This window comes from Felis catus, chromosome A3 (genome assembly GCF_018350175.1).
Source record: "Felis catus isolate Fca126 chromosome A3, F.catus_Fca126_mat1.0, whole genome shotgun sequence".
Lineage (NCBI taxonomy): Eukaryota > Metazoa > Chordata > Mammalia > Carnivora > Felidae > Felis > Felis catus.
In genome coordinates this window covers 113,482,450-113,503,487 of record NC_058370.1, presented here as the reverse complement: position 1 = coordinate 113,503,487, position 21,038 = coordinate 113,482,450, and the positions used below count along the sequence as shown (strand labels likewise).

The following is a 21,038-nucleotide window of genomic DNA, read 5'->3' as shown; positions in this document are numbered from 1 at the left end:
GTTTCCACTGTAGGGTGCTTTTCTTTCTTTTCTGTAGGGTTCATTTTCTAGAAATATTTCTCTCTGGTCTTTATGTGGAATCTGTTACCTTGTACAGTTTCCAAGTGTGTCCCTGTGCCCCATGCAGCATGCTGAAACCTGGAATTGAGGCATCCAGAAATGGCAGATGCCCCTCCAGGGCACATTCCTGTTCTGGTGCCAACTCATTTCCCTGGATTCATGCTCTCTGGTTGTTCCTGGCCCCTGAGAGTTTCTCATACTCGCATGCCAGCTCGACCATAGTTTGATATTTTGTCCAGCAATTTTAGTTGTGTGTTACTGGCAGATTTTCTCTGCACATCTAACCCTTTGTTTTGCCAGAAGTAATTTATTTTAAAGACTTTTCATTCTGAGAAATTAGAAACCTCATAGTTGGAGGATAAAGCATAAGGTTCCTTGTGCTGCGAGGAGCTCATGTCACAGCTGAGTAACTAGACTCCAGGTCTTTGGAGAGATTCATGCTTTCTTCTCCTTGTCATTTGGAGCATGAGAAGTCTTATGAAAACCCTCTTTTTGGGGAGCTCTTTCAACTAAATGGCCAGTGAGCCCGAGGGATCAGCAGGATTCTACTCTGAGGCAGCTTTCCCCATATTTTTCCTTGGCATCCTGACTGCGATACCCTGCTCTGGGCTTTGTCTCCTGCTCTTTGTCTTTTTGTGCCCATCCTCATTATTAAGCCTTGTCTCCTCTTGCTTTGTTTTGCTCACTAGTTTCACCTTGGCATTCTTCAGCTTTAGCAAACGTGCACTTGGAGAGTACTGATGAGTATATGCAGAAATTAAATTGGCTTTTGTGTCTTCTAATCCCATTTGTCTCCTTTAGGGTTTGAGAGTAAATTGAAGTTCTCTTCATTTCAAGAGAGGTGGAGAGGGATAGTGATTTGGGGTAGGAAAAGGGTAGATACATACTTGTTGCTTCTCCTGTGGCGGAAAGCAAAACATAGCTGCTGTTAGAAGGGAGAGTGGAAGCCCCATCAATACATATTTTCTTAAGCCATTAAAACTCCTGAATTAGTATACCTGTCTAGTAATGGAAATGATATATCTGTTTTATTTATTTATTTATTTATTTATTTATTTATTTATTTATTTATTTATTTTTTCAACGTTTATTTATTTTTGGGACAGAGAGAGACAGAGCATGAACGGGGGAGGGGCAGAGAGAGAGGGAGACACAGAATCGGAAACAGGCTCCAGGCTCCGAGCCATCAGCCCAGAGCCCGACGCGGGGCTCGAACTCAGGGACCGCGAGATCTTGACCTGGCTGAAGTCGGACGCTTAACCGACTGCGCCACCCAGGCGCCCCGATATATCTGTTTTGAGTATGCTGTTGTCTTGGGTTTAAATTGCGATCTTTTAATGCTGTTTCAGAGTCTTCTGTTGTAGTGGCCACCTGTAAACTTGGCAGCCTTTAGAGCATTGCCAAAAATATCAGGACACCAAATAAAACATCCTTCTAACCGAAATTGAGATCAAGTATATCTTTGGCTGACCATTTCTAATCCCAGACTTGTCTAAGTCATTGAGAAATTACATGTTATGTTTGTGTGTGTGTGTGGGGGGGGTATAATAATATAATCATAGGCAATTAAATTGAGGAAGTGAATGAAATTACTTTTTTTTTTTTTGGTCCCATATTATTTCTTTTTCAGGAATCTGGGTTGGAATTAGATAACCATTAGTTTAGTATGTCATTATCAAGCCTGGAGTGATAATAAGCTTGGAAGGGCAGATTGTGGGGTGAGGAAAGACAGACTATGGTTGCTTGAAGTTGAGCTTTTAGATTGGAAAAGCTCTGCACTCTTATTCTCTCTTCTATTCTGTTGTGTTCTCAAGGAGAGATCAGATAAGAGATCTAACAAGACAGGTTTTGGAGTACAGAAGCGGTGGCTGAAGTGCAGCTAGAGTAGAAGACAGATCTAAAGAGTTGTCCTCTCCTCTCTTTCATTTCTTGGAAGAAAATGAGCTGTGGGTTACCTCAAGGCTCGACTTGGGTTTGTGATCATGAGTACTGATTACAGGAGGTGATAGTCAGGAGTGCCTGAGGATCTGCAAGCAGGATGGGGCCTGTCAGGCAGAGGGGGTTCACAGGGGATTGGAGGATGGGTGTAGACTGAGGTTTGGAGCAGTGGGTATTGTGAACTCCAGCTCCAGGGAGTGCTTCCTGGTCACATGTTTAGGAACAGAGACCTTTACGTGCTGTTAAGGAGCTCACAGTTCAGTAGAAGGCCTGCGCACGCGCGTGCGCGCGCCCGCACACACACACACACACACACGATACTGTTTCCTTGTGATAAAGATAATGGGAGAGGTTTTGTAGGTGCTCTGGGAGTTGAAAGAAGAATGATTTACCATTTCCTTCTCCATCAAACCTAAACTCTTTGTTAAGACCCTCCATGATAGGGACCTATCCACCACTTGCTCAGCCCTGTTCTTTGCTCTTCTCTGGCTGATGCCTCCCTCACCATGTGGGCCAGTTTCCTCACCTGACCTCTCCCAGGCTCTTTCTCAGCTCCACACTTATTTTCTCTCACCTCCACTTGACAGATCCTCCCTAGAATTGTGGGATGCAATTCATTTTTCTAAGAGCTTCCCAAGAACTCTGATGATAGCCAGCATTTATTCATAACATGCAGTGTTCACAACATGTCAGGTGTTCTGCACACATGCTCTTGTGACAGGGGCGATGTTCAAACCGTGATGGTATAGCAGAGACACGGAGCAGTCAGAGCCAGCTGTAGTGTGGGGCAAGGTTGCCTGCTGTCCTGGAGGTTATTCTTTTTAATTTTCAAGATTATTTATTTATTTTCAGAGAGACAGAGACAGCATGAGTGGGGGAGGGGCAGAGAGGGAGAGGGAGGGAGGGAGGGAGAGAGAGAGAGAGAGAATGAGAGAGATAGAATATCCCAAGCAGGCTCTGCACTGTTGGCTCAGAGTCCGATGTGTGACTTGAATTCACAAATGGTGAGAACATGACCTGATACGAAATCAAGAATCAGACGTTTGAATGACTGAGCCACCCAGGTGGCCCTGGAGGTTATTCTTTTAGTGCTGAATTGTCGAGGGGTTACTGGGTAGAGCTGCACTTAGCAGGGGAGGTGAGGGTGCCCAGAACTGTGTCTCTGCCATCTGCTCTATAAGAATATGAGCAGTTTTACGGAGAAAACACTGTACTGGTGGTACCTCCCAGTTAGCTGTCAGGCTGCCTTGCAGCAGCCCCATCATTAACACCCTTCTTGTACAAATTAGGAAAACTTGTTTGTTTGTTTGTTTGTTTGTTTATTTATTTATTTATTTATTTATGAAGTTTATTGGCAATTGGTTTCCATACAACACCCAGTGCTCATCCCAAAAGATGCCCTCTTCAATGCCCATCACCTACCCTCCCCTCCCTCCCACCCCCCATCAACCCTCAATTTGTTCTCAGTTTTTAAGAGTCTCTTCTGCTTTGGCTCTATCCCACTCTAACCTCTTTTTTTTTTTTTCCCTTCCCCTCCCCCATGGGTTTCTGTCAAGTTTCTCAGGATCCACATAAGAGTGAAAACATATGGTATCTGTCTTTCTCTGTATGGCTTATTTCACTTAGCATTACACTCTCCAGTTCCATCCACATTGCTACAAAAGGCCACATTTCATTCTTTCTCATTGCCATGTAGTATTCTATTGTGTATATAAACCACAATTTCTTTATCCATTCATCAGTTGATGGACATTTAGGCTCTTTCCACAATTTGGCTATTGTTGAGAGTGCTGCTAGAAACATTGGGGTACAAGTGCCCCTATGCATCAGTACTCCTGTATCCCTTGGGTAAATTCCCAACAGTGCTATTGCTGGGTCATAGGGTAGATCTATTTTTAATTTTTTGAGGAACCTCCACACTGTTTTCCAGAGTGGCTGTACCAGTTTGCATTCCCACCAACAGTGCAAGGGGGTTCCCGTTTCTCCACATCTTCCCCAGCATCTATAGTCTCCTGATTTGTTCATTTTGGCCACTCTGACTGGCGTGAGGTGATATCTGAGTGTGGTTTTGATTTGTATTTCCCTGATGAGGAGCGACGTTGAGCATCTTTTCATGTGCCTGTTGGCCATCTGGAAGTCTTCTTTAGAGAAGTGTCTATTCATGTTTTCTGCCCATTTCTTCACTGGATTATTTGTTTTTTGGGTGTGGAGTTTGGTGAGCTCTTTATAGATTTTGGATTCTAGCCTTTTGTCTGATATGTCATTTGCAAATATCTTTTCCCATTCCGTTGGTTGCCTTTTAGTTTTGTTGAATGTAGGAAAACTAGTTTTATTTATTTAAAAAAAAATTTTTTTTTTAACGTTTATTTATTTTTGAGACAGAGAGAGACAGAGCATGAACGGGGGAGGGTCAGAGAGAGGGAGACACAGAATCCGAAACAGGCTCCGGGCTCTGAGCTGTCAGCACAGAGCCCGACGCGGGGCTCGAACTCACGGACCGCGAGATCATGACCTGAGCCGAAGTCGGCCACTTAACCGACTGAGCCACCCAGGCGCCCCAGGAAAACTAGTTTTAGAAACATAGCCTGCCACAGTGACAGCTAGTAAGTGAGAATCAGACCTTGAACACAAACCTGTCTGACCTTAAAAAATGATCATGAGTTTTTGACCACCAGGCCACTTCACACAGCTGGTAGGTTGTCATTCGGAGTCATGCATTCACCGTTTCCTCTGGATCTAGTCTGTTTCTCTAGCTAGATGGCTCTCCGATGATAGCTGGCTGAGGGTCGTTTGGCAAGTGCATGTTTTACTGTGTAAGCCGCCAGACTGTTTTTCACGGCAACCACCCCATTTTGTATTCTTCCCAGTAGTGTGTGAAAGTTCTAATAGCTGTACATCCTTACCAGCACTTAATAGTGTCAGGTTTTTCTTTGCAATTCTAATGGACGTATAGCAGTAGCTCACTGTGGTTTTATGACAAACTTCGCTGGATTAAAAATGCTGAGGATGTTTTCACGTGCTTATTTGCCATCTGTAGATTTCCTTTGAAGTGTCTTTGGTTCTTTTGCCATGTTTTTAATTGGGCTGTTTGCTTTCTTGTTATGACTTCTTTTTTGTTTTTTTTTCCCCCTTTAACAGGACTTCCTTTTCAGGGATTTGTTAATTAGGTTTTTCAGGGCATTTGATATAAACACTTTATAAAGTGCTTCAAAGAAGATGCTCTAGGAGTGGTTGCCAAGGAAAACTAAGATGGACTTTGGTTCCGACGGGGGCAGGAGCAGTGAGGATGTGCTTTCCTCAGTGTGGTTTTGAAACAGGAGGACAGAAAAAAGGGAGAGAGAGGAAAGAGCCAGAATGCGCAGGAGGGATTTTGATCCTCGGTCTTAAAAGGCAAACAGGGGTTTGTTTGGCTGCCAGTGGAAGCTGGGAGGGTTAGAAATGCCAAAGGGATGGTTTAATCTGAAAAAAGCAGTTGAACAAGAAGAAGAACTGTCCATCCTTTTCTGCCCAGAGCTGGGTGAGGCCGAACCAGTGCGAGGTTGCTACCACTGGGCAATGAGGTCACATTATTTTGTAACCTAGAGTGAGCAAATACTGAATACTTTAAGGAGGGGTAAGAATTTACCCCTAGATAGTGACAATAGGTATGTATTTTCAGCATCTGTCCTGGTACATTAATGGTTTTTTCTTTAAACAAAACTACCCTTTGGCTTATATGTGAACTTCTGGGAAGGAATCTGTGAGGCTGAATGAAGCACTCGTTGCTTGTCACCTGACCTGCAGGCCCTGTGACATTGGAAAAACCAACCAGGTGTCTTGTCCTAGGGTTTCAAGGCCATCAGGGCTTTGGACCCCAGCCCCCAGTGTTGTCTACACATTGTGGTGTGTGTATTTTTGGGGGGAGTGGTGACATGACTTCTTTGAGGCTCGCGGAAAGCTTATAATTCCCAGTGGCAGTGAATCTCTGTTCCAGAGGGCATGCTTGTTGGCACATTGGCTGTGGGAATGGCATTGCCGACGCTCCTTGTCTCAGCTTGAAAATATTACGGCAGGAAGTCCTGCGTCAGATGATACTAGGTATACATTAAAGTAGTGGGATTGAGCCCAGAGTCTTTTCTGCTCTTGGAGGAGCAGCTTTGATTCCCTTCCTGATATAATTAACCATTGGTCAAGAAAAAACTTTTTTCATGTATTAAAAGTACCTCAGATAATGTGTGTTCCCGATTATGTCATTATAATTATTTGTGTATATATGTATGCACATATATATATGTATATATGTATATGTGTATATATATATATATGTGTGTATATACATGTATATAAAGCTATACTGTTTATTAGAAAATAAACCCAGCTACTAGGGTGGGCTGAATTTATGCACTGTACCATGCTGTTTGTTGGAGAAGACAAAACAGGGTAAAACATTGCTGGAAGATAAGGGCCCTTTAAGCAGAGCATGAAGCAAGACAGCTGCTCAGGCTGGGGTGGCAGGTGTTGGCTGTGGATGGGTGAGTAGTAGTTGATAGGCCAAAAGGGGAGGAAGTATAAGGAGAGATTGGGCCGAGCATGCTTCACCTGGAGTATTCCTGTCGGGGGGCGGGTGGGGGGGAGGATAGATGTAAGTGGGGTTGAAAATGCAGCATGGGTGAAATGCTGGTTTGGAAAATGTATCTGGTGATGGATGGCCAGGTGTGTTGTAGAGCAGGCAAAGGGGCAAAGGTCATGTGATTCTACTGATTCATAGACTCTGGATTCAATGTATAAATTTTTGCTTCATTTCTTAAAAATAATTTTCTAAATGTTCAGAAGGAATGGTGTACTTCTACTGATTCATAGACTCTGGATTCAATGTATAAATTTTTGCTTCATTTCTTAAAAATAATTTTCTAAATGTTCAGAAGGAATGGTGTACTTGGACTTCTTATTAAGTAGGATTGTTAAAGGAAAAAAACAATTTTCTGTTTTTAAACTACAAGGAGTGAACCCTGAATAAGTTACGGACTGTAGTTACCAGGCACCATCAGGGAGTGGTGGATTCAGAAGGGTGGTAAAGAGAACAAAAAAGCAGTCAGGAATTGAGAAGCAGCTGAGGATTGCAGGTGGTGAGTAGTGTTGGTGGAAAGAGATTGAGCATTTATTCAGCAGAAGGAGGTGTATGACCGTAATTGAACCCATTCCTTAGGGTACAGCCAAGTGCTGGCAGGAAAGACAGAACCAGAACCGTGAAAAGATTTTGCAGTGCAATACCTGTCTTCCAGAATCCTCCTGGAGAAGAACAATATTGTCGGTTCTACGAGTAACTGGGTTAGAAGTAGCTTTGACAGTGAAAATCTTGGCCTGACCCATTGACGTCTGTAGCAGCACTTTCCAAAAGTAAGGTGCTCACACTCCAGACCTGTAGAAGATATTCCACTGGGATGCAAGAAGACAAAGCAGTAGACGTTCTGCTTATATTTACTTCTGTCTAACAGTAGGAACTGTACTTTACCTAATAGTCAGTCTGCACATTGCCCTGGTTCCTTCGGCGCATGAAGGTCAGCAGCCCCGGGACATTTCGAGAGAAGAGCGTGGGTTCTGCTGACAAGGGCGACTGACTCTGTATGGAGGTTTATCTCTACCTGATTAAGTAGATTTCCAGATTACAGCATCTTAAGTAGTCAGAATATCTTATAGCACATTACAGTGGCATGGGGAGTGATCCTTATAATCTTTGGTGCCACAGAAACTAATGGGAGCAGATTACCTAAAGGAGTTGTTGAAGACGGATTAGGAATTGTTCTTGTAAAGGCAGGCATTTTGGCCTTTCAAGTGATACTTGGCTGTGTATTGCTGCCCTGCAGGTACTTGAAAAACGAATGCGTATAATCTGCTTCCAAAATAGAGATGATAAGTTAATGAATAAGGAAGTAGGTGTTTTCTTTTAACGATCAGGTGCTACAGAAAGGACACCTAGAAAATAAGTGTGTGGACACACTTTGATTGCTAAACGATTTTCATTGCGGAAAGTGGTAGCTGTTGTCATGTAAACTCATTCCTTTATACTTGAAAATCTTCAACTAAAATCATGCAAAGGGTTTCAAACTCAGTGAAGATTTTTGTCAAAATGGAACATTTTCCAATTAGTTTGCAAGACCAACTGACTGAAAGGGAAAATGGAAAGTTCCTAATTTTAGTAAAGAAGCCTTTGAATAATTAGTGTAGGAGACTGAAACTGGAGAATTAAGACTTTAAGAATAGTTCTGCTGTTTGGACCCAGGTGTCTATGTGAGGTGTCTTTTTTAAGCTAGACCAGGTAGTGGAGGTAGATATTGAAATACACTGTCCTTAGAGTGTTTCAAAGGTTTGATTCTATCATAAGGTGTTAAACTGAGATTTAAGAAAACAAAACAAAACAAAAAAACCAAACGAAACACATTTGGTGGCAGAGTCATTGAAAGAAGAAGTGTTTTTAGTGGGAAAAAAAAGGATTAAGAATAACAGAATTAGTTTTGAATTTCTTAATTTCATCTTTATCCCTGCCTGCTAAATTTATATTTTTGAGTATATGTTAAATGTGCCTGTAAATGCAGTAGGGAGTGTGTATTGGGGGTTGGACTGAAGTTTTTTTTTTTTTCCTTCTGGTAGGTATATGATTCTTAATTTTTTTAAAATGTTTATTTTTGAGAGAGAGGGGGAGAGAGGGGGGGGGGGGAGGGGCAGAGAGCGAGGGAGACACAGAATCTGAAGCAGATTCCAGGCTCTGAGCTGCCAGCACAGACCCTGATGTGGGGCTCAAACTTAAGAACCATGAGATCATGACCTGAGCTGAAGTCGGATGCTGAACCAACTAAGCCACCCAGGTGCCCCTGATACGGTACATGATTCTGAAAGTTGGGAGGCCAGTGGTCCATAGAAGGAGACCCGCTGGGATCTTTCTTACGAAATCATCCTGGTCTCTGTGGGATTGGGGGATGTTTCAGGGATTCAAGTCTCTTGCGCCCTGGAATGGTAGCCTCAGTGGTGGGGGAGGAAGGAGGACTGGCGGCATTCCTGGGGGACTGAGGGGGGGGTCTGTTCATTTGCACTGCCTGAGTTGGGCTGTGGGGAGGGTGTGGTCCTACTGAAGGAGGCAGGACCGTGTCCTGCTGGTGAGGTCCTGGCACCCTGGAGGACGGGAGGAAATGCCTTGCGGAGGCTCTCTGCCTGGCCTGTTTGGGTTTCCATCTCTGGCAGAAACGGTTTTGATCATGAATTCTGTCTTCAGAACAGCACTGTCCAATAGTAATAGAATGTGAGCCACATGTCTAATTTTAAATTTTCTAGTAGTTACACTAAAAGGTAAAACAGATGAAGTTATTCAATAACATTATTTAACTAAAAATATCCAAATACCATTTCATTGTGTAATCAATATAAAATATTAATGAGATTTTTTTTCCTCCCATGCTGAGTTTTAAAAACGACTGTTTGGTTTATACTTACAATGCCTCGGTTGGGATTAACCATGTGTTCAGTGCTCATTAGCCAGTGCTGGTGCAGCTTTAGAACATCGATCAGAAATGTTACAGCAAAGTTAGAAGAAATCTGCACATCATCTAGCTTGTGGGTTTGGAGACCTGGCTGGCTTCAGGATTTTCTCTTATCCCCCATTTTTTTTGCAGTAAGGTCTGTGCCCAACATGGGGCTTGAACTCAACCCTGAGATCAAGAGTTGCATGCTCTACTGACTGAGCCAGCCAGACACCTGTCCACCCTCCATTTTTTAAGTTGGAGTCCTGTATATTTTTAGAGTACACGTAATGGTTAAGGGATTTGAACACTTGTGGATAGCCAGTGTGCAGGTGACTTGTCTGTGGCTTCTGGAATCTCCCGTTTTATTCCAGGTCGGGTGGGGAAAGACTGAGATGCTACCTTTTACCTTTTGACAGGGACTCAACGAAGAGAGGTTGTCCTGCATATAAGGTCATGGAGATGATGTCTCTGAACCTATCTTGTCACCTGACTGTTGTCCAGGTGATGTGGCAGAGCTTACGTCCTGGGGGGAAGGCCCTAGACTCAGAAAGAAGATTTGGCTTCAGGTTTCTACTTTGTTCGACACCAGCTTTATCATCTGGGCAAATCCTTAGGCTTCTTGGTGAGGTTTCCTCAGATGGAAAGTGAGCGTGGTCATTCGTCATGGTGTGATGGTCAAGTCTGAGTTAAGGATGGGGGAGTGCTGGAAAAAGTGCTGTTAGAAACCGCAAAGCTCTTGGGGTGCCTGGGTGGCTCAGTCGGTTGAGCGCCCAGGACTTCATCTCAGGTCATGATCTCGCGGTTCAAGAGTTCAAGCCCTGAGTCCGGCTCTGGGCTGATGGCTCAGAGCCTGGAGCCTGCTTCGGATTCTATGTCTCCCTCTCTCTCTGCCCCTCCCCTGCTCACACTTTGTCTCTCTCAAAAAATGAATAAACATTAAAAAAAATAAAACAACTTCAAAAGCCTTCTGAGAATGGAGAGGCAGTTGGGGGAGCTGTCCCATCCTAACTGTGGTGGTCCTGTCCTCTCTGAGATGGGGAATTTTCTAGAATGGGCCTGTGAAATAACTGTACCGTTCAGAGCTGGGTGTTGTGATGATTCATTTGCCGGCTAGACTGTGCCTGGGTTTTCAAAGCTTGTGTTGCCAAGTTGTGTGACGTGGGCAAGTCTGTGGTGGGTTTGCAGCCTTGGCCTTGTGCATGGTGTGCAATGGGGCCTGGAAAGCTGGTGCCTTGTAATAAAACGGCAGTCAAGGGGCACCTGGGTGGCTCTGTCGTGAAGCGTCCGACTCTCGATTTTGGCTCATGGTTTGTCAGATCAAGCCCTGTGTTGGGTTCATGCTGTCGGCGTGGAGCCTACTTGGGATTCTGTTTTTCCTCTCTCTGCCCCTCCCCATGCACGTGCTTAAACTTAAGAAGAAAAAAAAAAGGCAGTTGATTTCTGCTCCCACATCTTGCTCCATCTCTTAGGCTTCCAACAATCTCAATCCTAGAAAGCTATCAACTCTCCCCAGGAAATGGAGAACCCAAAGAATTGGGCACATATTTTCATTTCCTTTTTAAATGATACAGTCTCTTTTCAAGTTTTACTTGAATATCGATTCATGGTTTGCATAAGCTGTTTGAATTTTAAACATGTATGTACAAAGCTTGGAGTTCCAATTTTACCCAAGTGATTGTTAGGGGTGCAGCCTGGTCTCACACCTGTGTGACAGGCTGTTGAGGACTTCCTTGTGCTTGTCTGTCAAGAACCATGAAACTTCAGCCAGGAACACGGCAGGTCTCTGGGTGTGCACTAGAGGGCTGTGCTATTGGAACTCTGATACATGAGCTCTCCCATTTCAAAATTGACTGATACATGCACGTGTGGTATTTGGGAAAACTTAAGGTGAAAAAGCTTTAGTAACGTTGATTCTTTGAAAGAGGTGTTTGCCTACTGTTCACTTCTGTGAACTATTTTTAATGTTTGTATCATCTATCTAAAATTAAACTAGGGTCTTTAAGCATATTTAAACATTGTCTAAGAGTGAATGGGAAAATTTTGGCAAAAATAAGCAAAACCCCCCCTTATTGAAATCTGGGAGAAATGGGTTTAAAAAACCCCACATAGCTAATGTCTAATATTATGTGAGAAAGTCAAAAACCTGATTTACCATTTGTCAGACCAGTTTAAAAAAATTTTTTTTTAATATTTATTTTTGAACTGATAAGAACAGACACTACACTTGATCTTAGCCAAAAGGCCGAAAAGCGATTAATATTTATTTTTGAGAGACAGAGACAGAGCATGAGCTGGGGAGGGGTAGAGAAAGAGAGGGAGACACAGAATCCAGAGCATGCTCCAGGCTCTGAGCTGTCAACACAGAGCCCGATGTGGGGCTCGGACTCACCAACCACAAGATCAAGACCTGAGCCAAAGTCAGACACTAACTGACTGAGCCACCCAGGTGCCCCTGTCAAACCAGTTTTTTGACAATAAACTTATGTTGTCTTATGTAGAGCCAAGTTGTAGGACAAAACAGAAATGACATGCTAAGGGAAATTAGCTTATTGAGATACTAACAATAAATGTCTTTTTTTCTAAGTGTTATTTTAGAAAACAGCTTTGTTAATGGATTCCATGATTTTTTGGATTGCTTTCACTTTTGAAATTCCAGTCTCTTATTGAATTACTCCTCCTCCTCCATTATCCCCCTTACCGTTGGGCCAGAAGGACTAGAAGGAGGAAGTGGTACATGGTCTACTTTTTCGAGGATGGGTATAAGAGGCAGATGTCCAGTGGTGATGTCAGTGGGCAACCATCTTGGGTAGGATACTCACAAGAAAGCTCGAGCTACCTTTAATTAGGATTTAATCCTTAATTATCTTTAGGTGAGGCTAAGTTTTGCTGTCACAATCTCAATAACTTAATGTATTTATATCACAGTCTAGCGTGGAACAAGTGACTCGCTATGGCAGCTCTTCTCCAATAGTGAATCAAAGGCCCAGTGGATTCCATTTTGTGGCTCCTCATCTTGTGGTTCTTCATTTCGAACTCTGAGTTGAGGAGAAAGTAGGAAAGAGCGGGGAGAGGGATGGAGAAAGAGAGCTCTTGGAGATTCACATCCATGCTTTTTTTTTTTTTTTTTGATGCTTTTTTTTTTTTTTGGATCTAATAATATGCCATACAATAATATGCCATACAATATTCCTGTGACAGGAAGTTGAGTAGTTCTTTCACTCACATTCTCATGGGGAGAACTTAGTGGTCCTAACCTGAATCTAAGGATGGCTGGGAAATGGAGTCTCTCTGTGGGTCCAGTAAGGAAAACAAAACAAAACAAAACAAAACAAAACAAAACACGGGCAAACATAATACTTTGTCACTGCTCCACTGAGTTTCTGTGACCTCCCCTTGACTCATGGCAAGCTCACGCTACTTTGGCCCACACTGATGGACAAGCAGGGTGTTTGCCTTATAGCCACCATCTCCATTCTGCCCAGTTGTGTGTTTTCTTCTCTCCTGTTCCAACAGGTGTGGGGGAAGGGGCTCAGATCCCTCAGTGCATTGTGTAAGCAGACACCTGTCTGGGGAACAGTCGCCAATCTCCCTGTGTGGTGGGAAATCCCGAATTCAACAAGAGGTTCAATGGAACTGTCTTTCCTTGTTTGACCTTCAGAAAGACCCAGTTCCCCACAAGACTGTTGATGTGCTTATTCTCTTCTGTATGCTTTTCTCCTCTCCTTTACAGTTTGGGCTTGGAGTTGCAGGTGGGGGAAGGTGTGCCTAGTAGATACCTCTTGCATAGGGGAGTGGGGTTTCTTTTATAGAAAATCCTTGCAGAGGATTTTCTTTATAATTCCACAAAATCATGAGTTACCATAGAAACAGGTAACAATTCTGAATCTCTTCAAATGATTTTTCTTCTGGGAATATCTACAAGATGCTAAAATATTCAGTATATTTCAAAATTCCTTGTATTATTGGCATATTTTATTTCAGTGAGTTAATACAGAGTATGAGTTACCCTGTAGTAAATTTGATGCAGGTATTTTGATTTATTAATATTATACAAGCTTTATTTTGGAATAACTTTAGATTTATGGAAAAGTTGCAAGGATAATACAGGGACTTTGCATATACCTTTCACACTGGTGCTTAAGATGATTTAAGTTCATTTTAATGTACTGATTAAGAGTTTCTCTTAATGTTCATATATTGGACAACCATGTTAAATTTGTCAAAACTAAGAAATTAACATTGGTGAACTGCTGTTAACTAAACTATAGCTTTTATTCTGATTTCACCACTTTTTCCACTAATGTCCTTTTTCTGGTCCAAATCTGGTCCAGGATATGATCACTTGGCACTTGGTTGTCCTGTTTCCTCAATATCCTGTAATATGTTACGGTTTTTCATTTTTCTTTTGTTTTTTCTAAACCTTGACACTTCTGAAAGTATTTTGTGGTATGTCACCCAATTTGGGTTTATCAGTGTTTTTTCACGATGAGATGGACTTATGGGTTTGGGAGAAAATACTGCAACGGTGAAGTGCCTTTCTCATCTCTTCAAATGAGGAGGTAGATGATAGAGACCATGGTATCACTGGTGATAATAATATTGACCACTTGCTAAGGTTGTGTCTCCCAGGTTTTGCTACTGGAAAATTATTATTCTCCCATTTCATCCTTTCTTATAAGTCACCAAGTACCATCCACACACAAGAGGTGGGGAATTAAGCTCTACCTCTGGGGCTGTGAGAGGGGGGTGGTATCTTTGTATTTTATTTGGAATTCTTTTGCAGTGAATACTTGTCTTGTTTCCCCCATTTAATGATTCAGTCTCTTATTTATATTAGTTTAGTTTGATACTTATTCTTTAGGTTATATGATAATTATTGGTCAAATTATTCCACCTTTGGCCATTGAGAGCTCTTTCAAGTTGACTGTTGGGTACAAAGAAACCCAGGAATGTTTCCAGTTACTTGGACCTGGATAAATAGGGGCTTCTCCACTTCCTCAGTGGTAACTGTTACATGAGAAGCATGTTATGATCTTTGTAGATGAATAATACCCGTCTATAAGAAAGTATATAGAAACTTGGCAGTGTTTATGAAAGTCATAAGCATTTAGTAATATAATTAGCATTACAAGCTATTTCAGAGACTAATCCCTGCAAAAGACCATTGATAAAAGATTCTTAGGGGCTTAGAGGAAATTAGAAGAAACCACCCTACCTCCTCTGTTTTATAGATGAGAAATGAAAGCTTCCAAAGTTTAAGTGATTTGCCTACGCAAAGCCAGGACTAAAACTCACTTCCAGGGCCTTATAAAGCTAGTTCTTTCCACTGAATCAAGCAGTTAGTCATCCTCCTGTTTTTTGTTTTTCAAACATGAATACTCTGGAATATTTTGCAGATATAGAAGCATAGTTGCTACGTAATGATAAATACTACTGGAGGAAGAATTTTGCATGTTTTATATAGGCATATCAAGTTGATAGCTTGTACTAAAGAGCACCTTAAAAACAATTTATTGAATTTCATATTTTGATAAGGTTTTCAGCACAGAAAACCAATGTTCTGGGTCTTTTGGATATACTTTGATGTCAGAATTTCTGTTTAACTGGTACTAATTCAATTGCCCTGATTTTATTTTGAGCCATGTCCACTTTAGTGTAAATGTAGCAGGAGAAAAAGCATTTCCTTTTATGCTCAGAAAGTGACATGGTGTGCGTGCATTGAAATGACAGTGCTAGAAGAAGATGGAGAATGTGTGGAACCAACGTGTTAATTTTATCTGCGGTTAATTCAGAGGTAGGTGTTTATCTTATTTTCACAGCCGTACACATTCACTGCCACTGGGTGTTATCCTTATGAGTGATTACCATTACATTAACTTGGTCTTCCAGGAGGGGAAGGATGACGTGAATTTTGTTTTAAAAGGCAGCATTGGTTAGTACAACATTTAAGAAGTGTTTTGCCTATGCCAGTAAAAAGCTATACCATTATGTTGATGGATTTGCTACTTTGTGTCCTATTAAGTATAAAATGTGACCATATATTTTGGATTCCAGCTTCTTTTCTGGTTTGTTGAGCACACCGGTGCTTAAGACGATGATTTAAATTAGTTTTAATGCACTTGGGTAATCAAGCGTACAATGCTTTGAAGCCACTAGCAGAGAAAAAGAAGAGGGCTATTCCAGCCTTCCCCACTAATGAGACCCATAAATCAACAGAATGAACATGGAAACTTCAGGGAGCCTTGAGATCTAATTTCAAACACCTTAAAGTTAGGACTCCTTTTCTTGGGTTCAGACTTGCTGGGACCATAGTGCCTTAGGGTAATGGCTGAGCTGAAAAATCTGGGTATAAAGTGGAGAACTTCTATAGGAAGAAAGCGGCTGGGCCACATACTCTGACTCTTACCCTTCGGATTGGACAGGCTTGGGGTTATTAGGAGGTCTGGGCCTGAAGGAGTGGAAGAGTTTTCGGTATTGGTATTCATGTTCCAAACATAGATTATCTGAGAAATCATAACATGACTGCAAAAGGGAGAGCATTTTCCTTTCAGTGTATCGTTATAGTGGGCTTTTGAAGCTAACTCTGCTGCGATAAATTTGGAGCATAAAAGCTTTTTGATACAAAAGGAAGGAGCCTGAACTTTAGAGAATACATTGGACACCTCCCTAAAAGAACAGAGAAATGCCTTTTAGACTTCAGGTACATCTGTGGCAAATATGAAAACAAGCTATTTCTAGGCCTCTGGCAGAGGAGACTGGTCATTCACTGTGTTCTTAAAAACAAAGAAAATAGGCAAGAGACATTTGGAATAAAAGATCCAAGGTTTCTAGATGTTGTTGGTTCAGGCAGTGTCAGAAACTCTTAGCTCTTCTCTTGCAAGCTGACTTTGGACTGTATACATAGACGTATTTGAAATGGCAGACTCCACTCCCATGTATTTCACCCTGGTACTGGTCAAGTCTATGTGCCGGTGCATGATGGGATGAGAGTTTAGGACTCCAAAGTGGTGTTAGAAGTGAGCTGAGAAGAAATGACAGTGTCCTAGGGATGCTTTTTGTTTAGTTTACCCCTTGAAAACGCACTGGAATCCTAGAGCACATGAAGGTACTTAATTCTAATAACTGTAGGACTATTTGCATACTAGGTAGGTTTCTGTGGATTTTAGTAATGTGTTGTCTTTGATCGTTACTGGGAACCATTTAACTACAAGGTGTAATGGCACAATTATTTTGCCATAAAAGTTTATATTTTGATTTGGGCTGTGTGTAAATCATCTTAAAGGGTGTGTGTGTGTGTGTGTGTGTGTGTGTATACTCTATGTATAGGAGCAGGCCGGGGTTGGGGTGGCTTTTAAATTGCTTACACTGAATTTAAAATTCTAGGTGTTTTTTTTTCTTTTTTTTTTTTAGAAATACTATGATGGCTAAAATTGAAATATTTGTGGTCATTAAAAACAAAGCAATCAGAGAGAATGGATTATTTTCATATTCAAAAGAAAATTCAAAATCAGAAAGCCTTCTGGTTTTGAAATGAAAAGCACAATGTTTATATATTTTTTAAGACTCAGGTTTTATAGCTATTGGAATTTTCTTGCTTGGCAGGTTTTCTTTTTCTTTCTTTCTTTTTTTTTAAACTAAAAATGACATTACTTAAAGTGTTTCTCTGAAATGGCTCTTGTAGACGTTGAAACAGAATTAACTGTAGCCTTGTACTTGATTATATCACATCAGATTGTAGAACAGTAAGGGTGTTTTGCCTGGTCCTGAGGTGGAGGAAGGTGTTAGTAGGGCTGTTCCTTTCACTTAGGAGGATAATGAGGGATAAAGTGATCAAAGTGGTTATGGAATATAATTTGATCTGTATTTATGAAAGACTTCATTTTCCTAACCAAGTATCTCATGGTGGTACTCACTGTGTGTTTTCAAGTCCCTTTTGTTTACTTGATTGTTTTCAGACTGAGATGCAGCTGTTAGCACTACATTTTACCCATAAACACTCGAGCATACATATTATTAACTAGAGCTCAGTATTTATCGTTTTCTGTGTTTCCAATTACATGCACTGAAATGAACAAGTCTTACCTGTACCCATTGAAATTTGAGAAATGTATACACTCATGGAACCCAGATTCAATTGGGTGGAGAGCTTTTTAACCTTACCTAAGAATCCTGTCCGCCTTTTTCCACTCAGTCCTACCCTCTGCCCTAGAGACCTTGACTGTTCTGATCTTTTCACTATAGGTTAGTTTTCCCTGTTTGCAAACTTCCATGTAAATGAATTTATACGGTGTGCCCTCTTGGGTACAGTTTCTTTTACTCACCATATTTTTTTGGAGATTCACTCATATTACCATCTGAGTAAGTAGTTCATGCCTTTTTGTTGTTGAGTAGTATTCCGTTGTAGAAGTAAAACAGTTTGGTCAGCTGGTCATTTGTTGATGGATGTTTCTAATTTCGTGCTGTTGTGACTAAAGCTGCTGTGAACATTGTTGTGTTAGTCTTTTTGTGGACATATGCTTTCAATTCTTTTGGGTAAATACTTAGGCGTGGAATTTCTGTGTTGTAAGGTAGGCATATGCTTAGTTTTATAAGAAACTAACGATCTTTTCCCAGAGTGGTTTTACTGTTTTACTCTCCCGCAGAGAAAGAATGAGCGTTCTGTTTGCTCCATATATACACCAACATATGGTATTGTCAGTCGTTTTCATATTGATTTTTCTTAATGTGTAGTGGTATCTCATTATGTTTTTAATTTGCATTTCCCTGATGACTAATGGTGGTGAATGACTTTGAATGTACACTTTGGTCATCTCGTGAAATGTCTGTTCATTCTTTTGCACACTTACTGTTTTTTCTCTGAGTTGGAATTCATTATCCTGGATACCAATCTTTTTTATCACATGCACAATGCATTTTTTTTCTCCCAGTCTGTGGCTAGCCTTTTAATTTTCTTTCTGTTTGTTGATAAGCAGAAGATAATAATTTTGAAGTCTAATTCATTTTTTTTAACACAGTTGATTTGTACCATTTAAGAAATCTTTGCCTATGCCTAAATTGTACACTTTCCTTTGATTTCTTTAGTAGCATTACAGTGTTTTTTAAAAATTTTTATTATTTTTTTTATTTCACTCTCGATGTTTATTGACTTGGGTCAATGTTGGCATTTTATAGCCCAGAATTAAAATAATGGAATTTTAGAGCTAGACAGGACTTCTGAGATCACCCTGTTACCTACCAATACCTCCTTCTGAATGAGAAGAATTGTAGTTTTAATCTTTAAATTTGGGCCTGTGGTTAATTTAGAGTTAATGTTTGTGTGTAGCATAAGACAAGGATCCAGGTTCATTTTTTCCATACTGATACCACTTGTTTCGGCATCATTTGTTGGAAAAAAATTTTCCCCCTTTGGGTGCCTTCTGTCAAAAATCAGTCAACTATGGGGCGCCTGGGTGGCTCAGTCGGTTAAGCGGCCGACTTCGCCTCAGGTCACGATCTTGCGGTCCGTGAGTTCGAGCCCCGCGTCGGGCTCTGGGCTGACAGCTCAGAGCCTGGAGCCCGTTTCAGATTCTGTGTCTCCCTCTCTCTGACCCTCCCCCGTTCATGCTGTGTCTCTCTCAGTCTCAAAAATAAATAAACGTTAAAAAAAATATAAAAAAAATCAGTCAACTATATCTGTATGAGTCCATTTGGTAGGTTCTAGTCTATTTTATTGACCTACTCGTTGATTGTTGAGCTAGAACCACACGGTCTTGAGTCTTGTAGCTTCGAAAGCAAGTCTTCATATGAAGTTGTGTTAAGTCTTCCAATTTTGTTTCCTTTTTTGGTGATTGATATTTGTAGGATCTTCATGTTTCTATATAAATTATAGAATCAGCTTGTCATTGTTTTTTTTTAAACAAAATAGGAATTGTGGTGAGACTGTGACTTGCATTGTCTTGATGCTGGATTCCTTGGTGTTTACCAGATCAAACTGTTTTCATAATAATAGGGAGACATTGCTTGCTTTCACACTCATTTTCTTTCACGCGTACTTAGTCTTTGAGAGGCTACATAATGTGTGATCTTGTAATAGATTGAGTGCAGAAGCAGATTGGAAAATTTAGCTGCCTTCTATTCTAAATATGAAGAATATTGGCAAAAATGTAAAACAATGCAAATATTCTCAATTTTATGCTTTTAGGAAGACTTTTCATAAAACTTTGTGTTAATGTCTAATGAATGTTAATTTTAAATGAACTATTGTGACATAATTTTGTTTTATTTCTCATGGTAAATATGACAGATATCTCATCCACAGAAATTAAAACTTTTTGGATCCTCCATAGTTTTTAAGAGTGTCAAGGAGTCCTGAGAGAAGGAATTTGGAAACTTGCTGCTGTAGATCAAATTTGGGATAATTAACATGTTAACAATATTCATTCTTCGAATCCGTGAACATGGTGTATCTCTACATTTATTTACATTTTGTAGTTTTCAGTATAGACCTTCAGAAATACCTTTTGGTAAATGTGTCCTTAAGTATTCTATGCTTTGTGATGCTATGTAAATTTTCTGATGGCTTGCTAACTTATACAAATATATTTGATTTATACTGGCTGACCTTGTATTCTGCAAATTTGTGAAATTCAGACCTCATTCTGGTAGTTCCATGTCAAGAATTGTGAAGAGTTTCAGCTGTTTTCCTGGTTGCAGGCTAACCATTTAGCCTCCCACAGTTTTATAGATGCTGACAGAAGACAAGAGAATCCTCAGAGACAGGAGACTTGATTACTCATGGCACATCAGGCAGTATGAACTTCGTGTTTACGTTTCTTCCCATAGCTCCTTAGTCCCTTAGGGCTGCTAACTTCGCGGGTTTGTATCACAGGCAGGGAGCCCCGAGCTTAGCAAAATCCATTCTCTGCAAGGAGCTGCTAACAAATTTTGCCTAACCTTTGCCCCAGAGAGACCTGTTTTTTTTTTTCATTTTCCTGGACAGCAAACAAATCTTTTTGCTCCAGAGGGAGACACTATCTCTGTTGTCCAAGGCTGTGGACTTTCCAAACATCCTTGAAAAGATTATCCAGATCAAAAGCTGATACAAGACCTGCAGAAACACAGCAATGGTTCTCCTTGTGATTACCACTGTAGGTTTTTTTTTTTTTTTCAGTTTGTCCTGATTCTACTCCTTAAACTTTATCTTTTACACAGATGCTCAGTCTGATAGTTCCCCAGATCTTGTTTTGAAGTATCACTTCACTACTTATTGGGGGCTTAGTTCTCTAGCCTTTGAGTTTATGGTCCTTTGATGCCTTAGTCCTGCTCTATTGACCCAGCCTCTTTTCTCATACTCCCATCAGTAACCCTGATGCTCACCTTCAGTTGAGGACTTTTCTTGAGGCAGTTCTCTTCCCTGCCATGTTGGTCTGTCCCTTCTGCTTCTCCCAACCCTACCACTGTTACAGAGATCCAAACATAGATCAAACCCCACCACTGTTCCATACTTCCCCAACCTGTTCACTCTTCCCACGACCGTTAATCTTTCTCTCTTCTCATCACCTAGGGCAC

General features: G+C 41.0%; 1 protein-coding gene and 1 pseudogene across 6 annotated transcripts in view; one reads left to right on the top strand and one right to left on the bottom strand.

The window, feature by feature from the left end:
• Positions 1-21,038, top strand: part of LTBP1 (latent transforming growth factor beta binding protein 1) — a 402,670-nt gene that overhangs the window by 72,748 nt on the left and 308,884 nt on the right. The window lies entirely within an intron of this gene.
• LOC111559988 lies at positions 11,621-11,745 on the bottom strand (annotated as a pseudogene).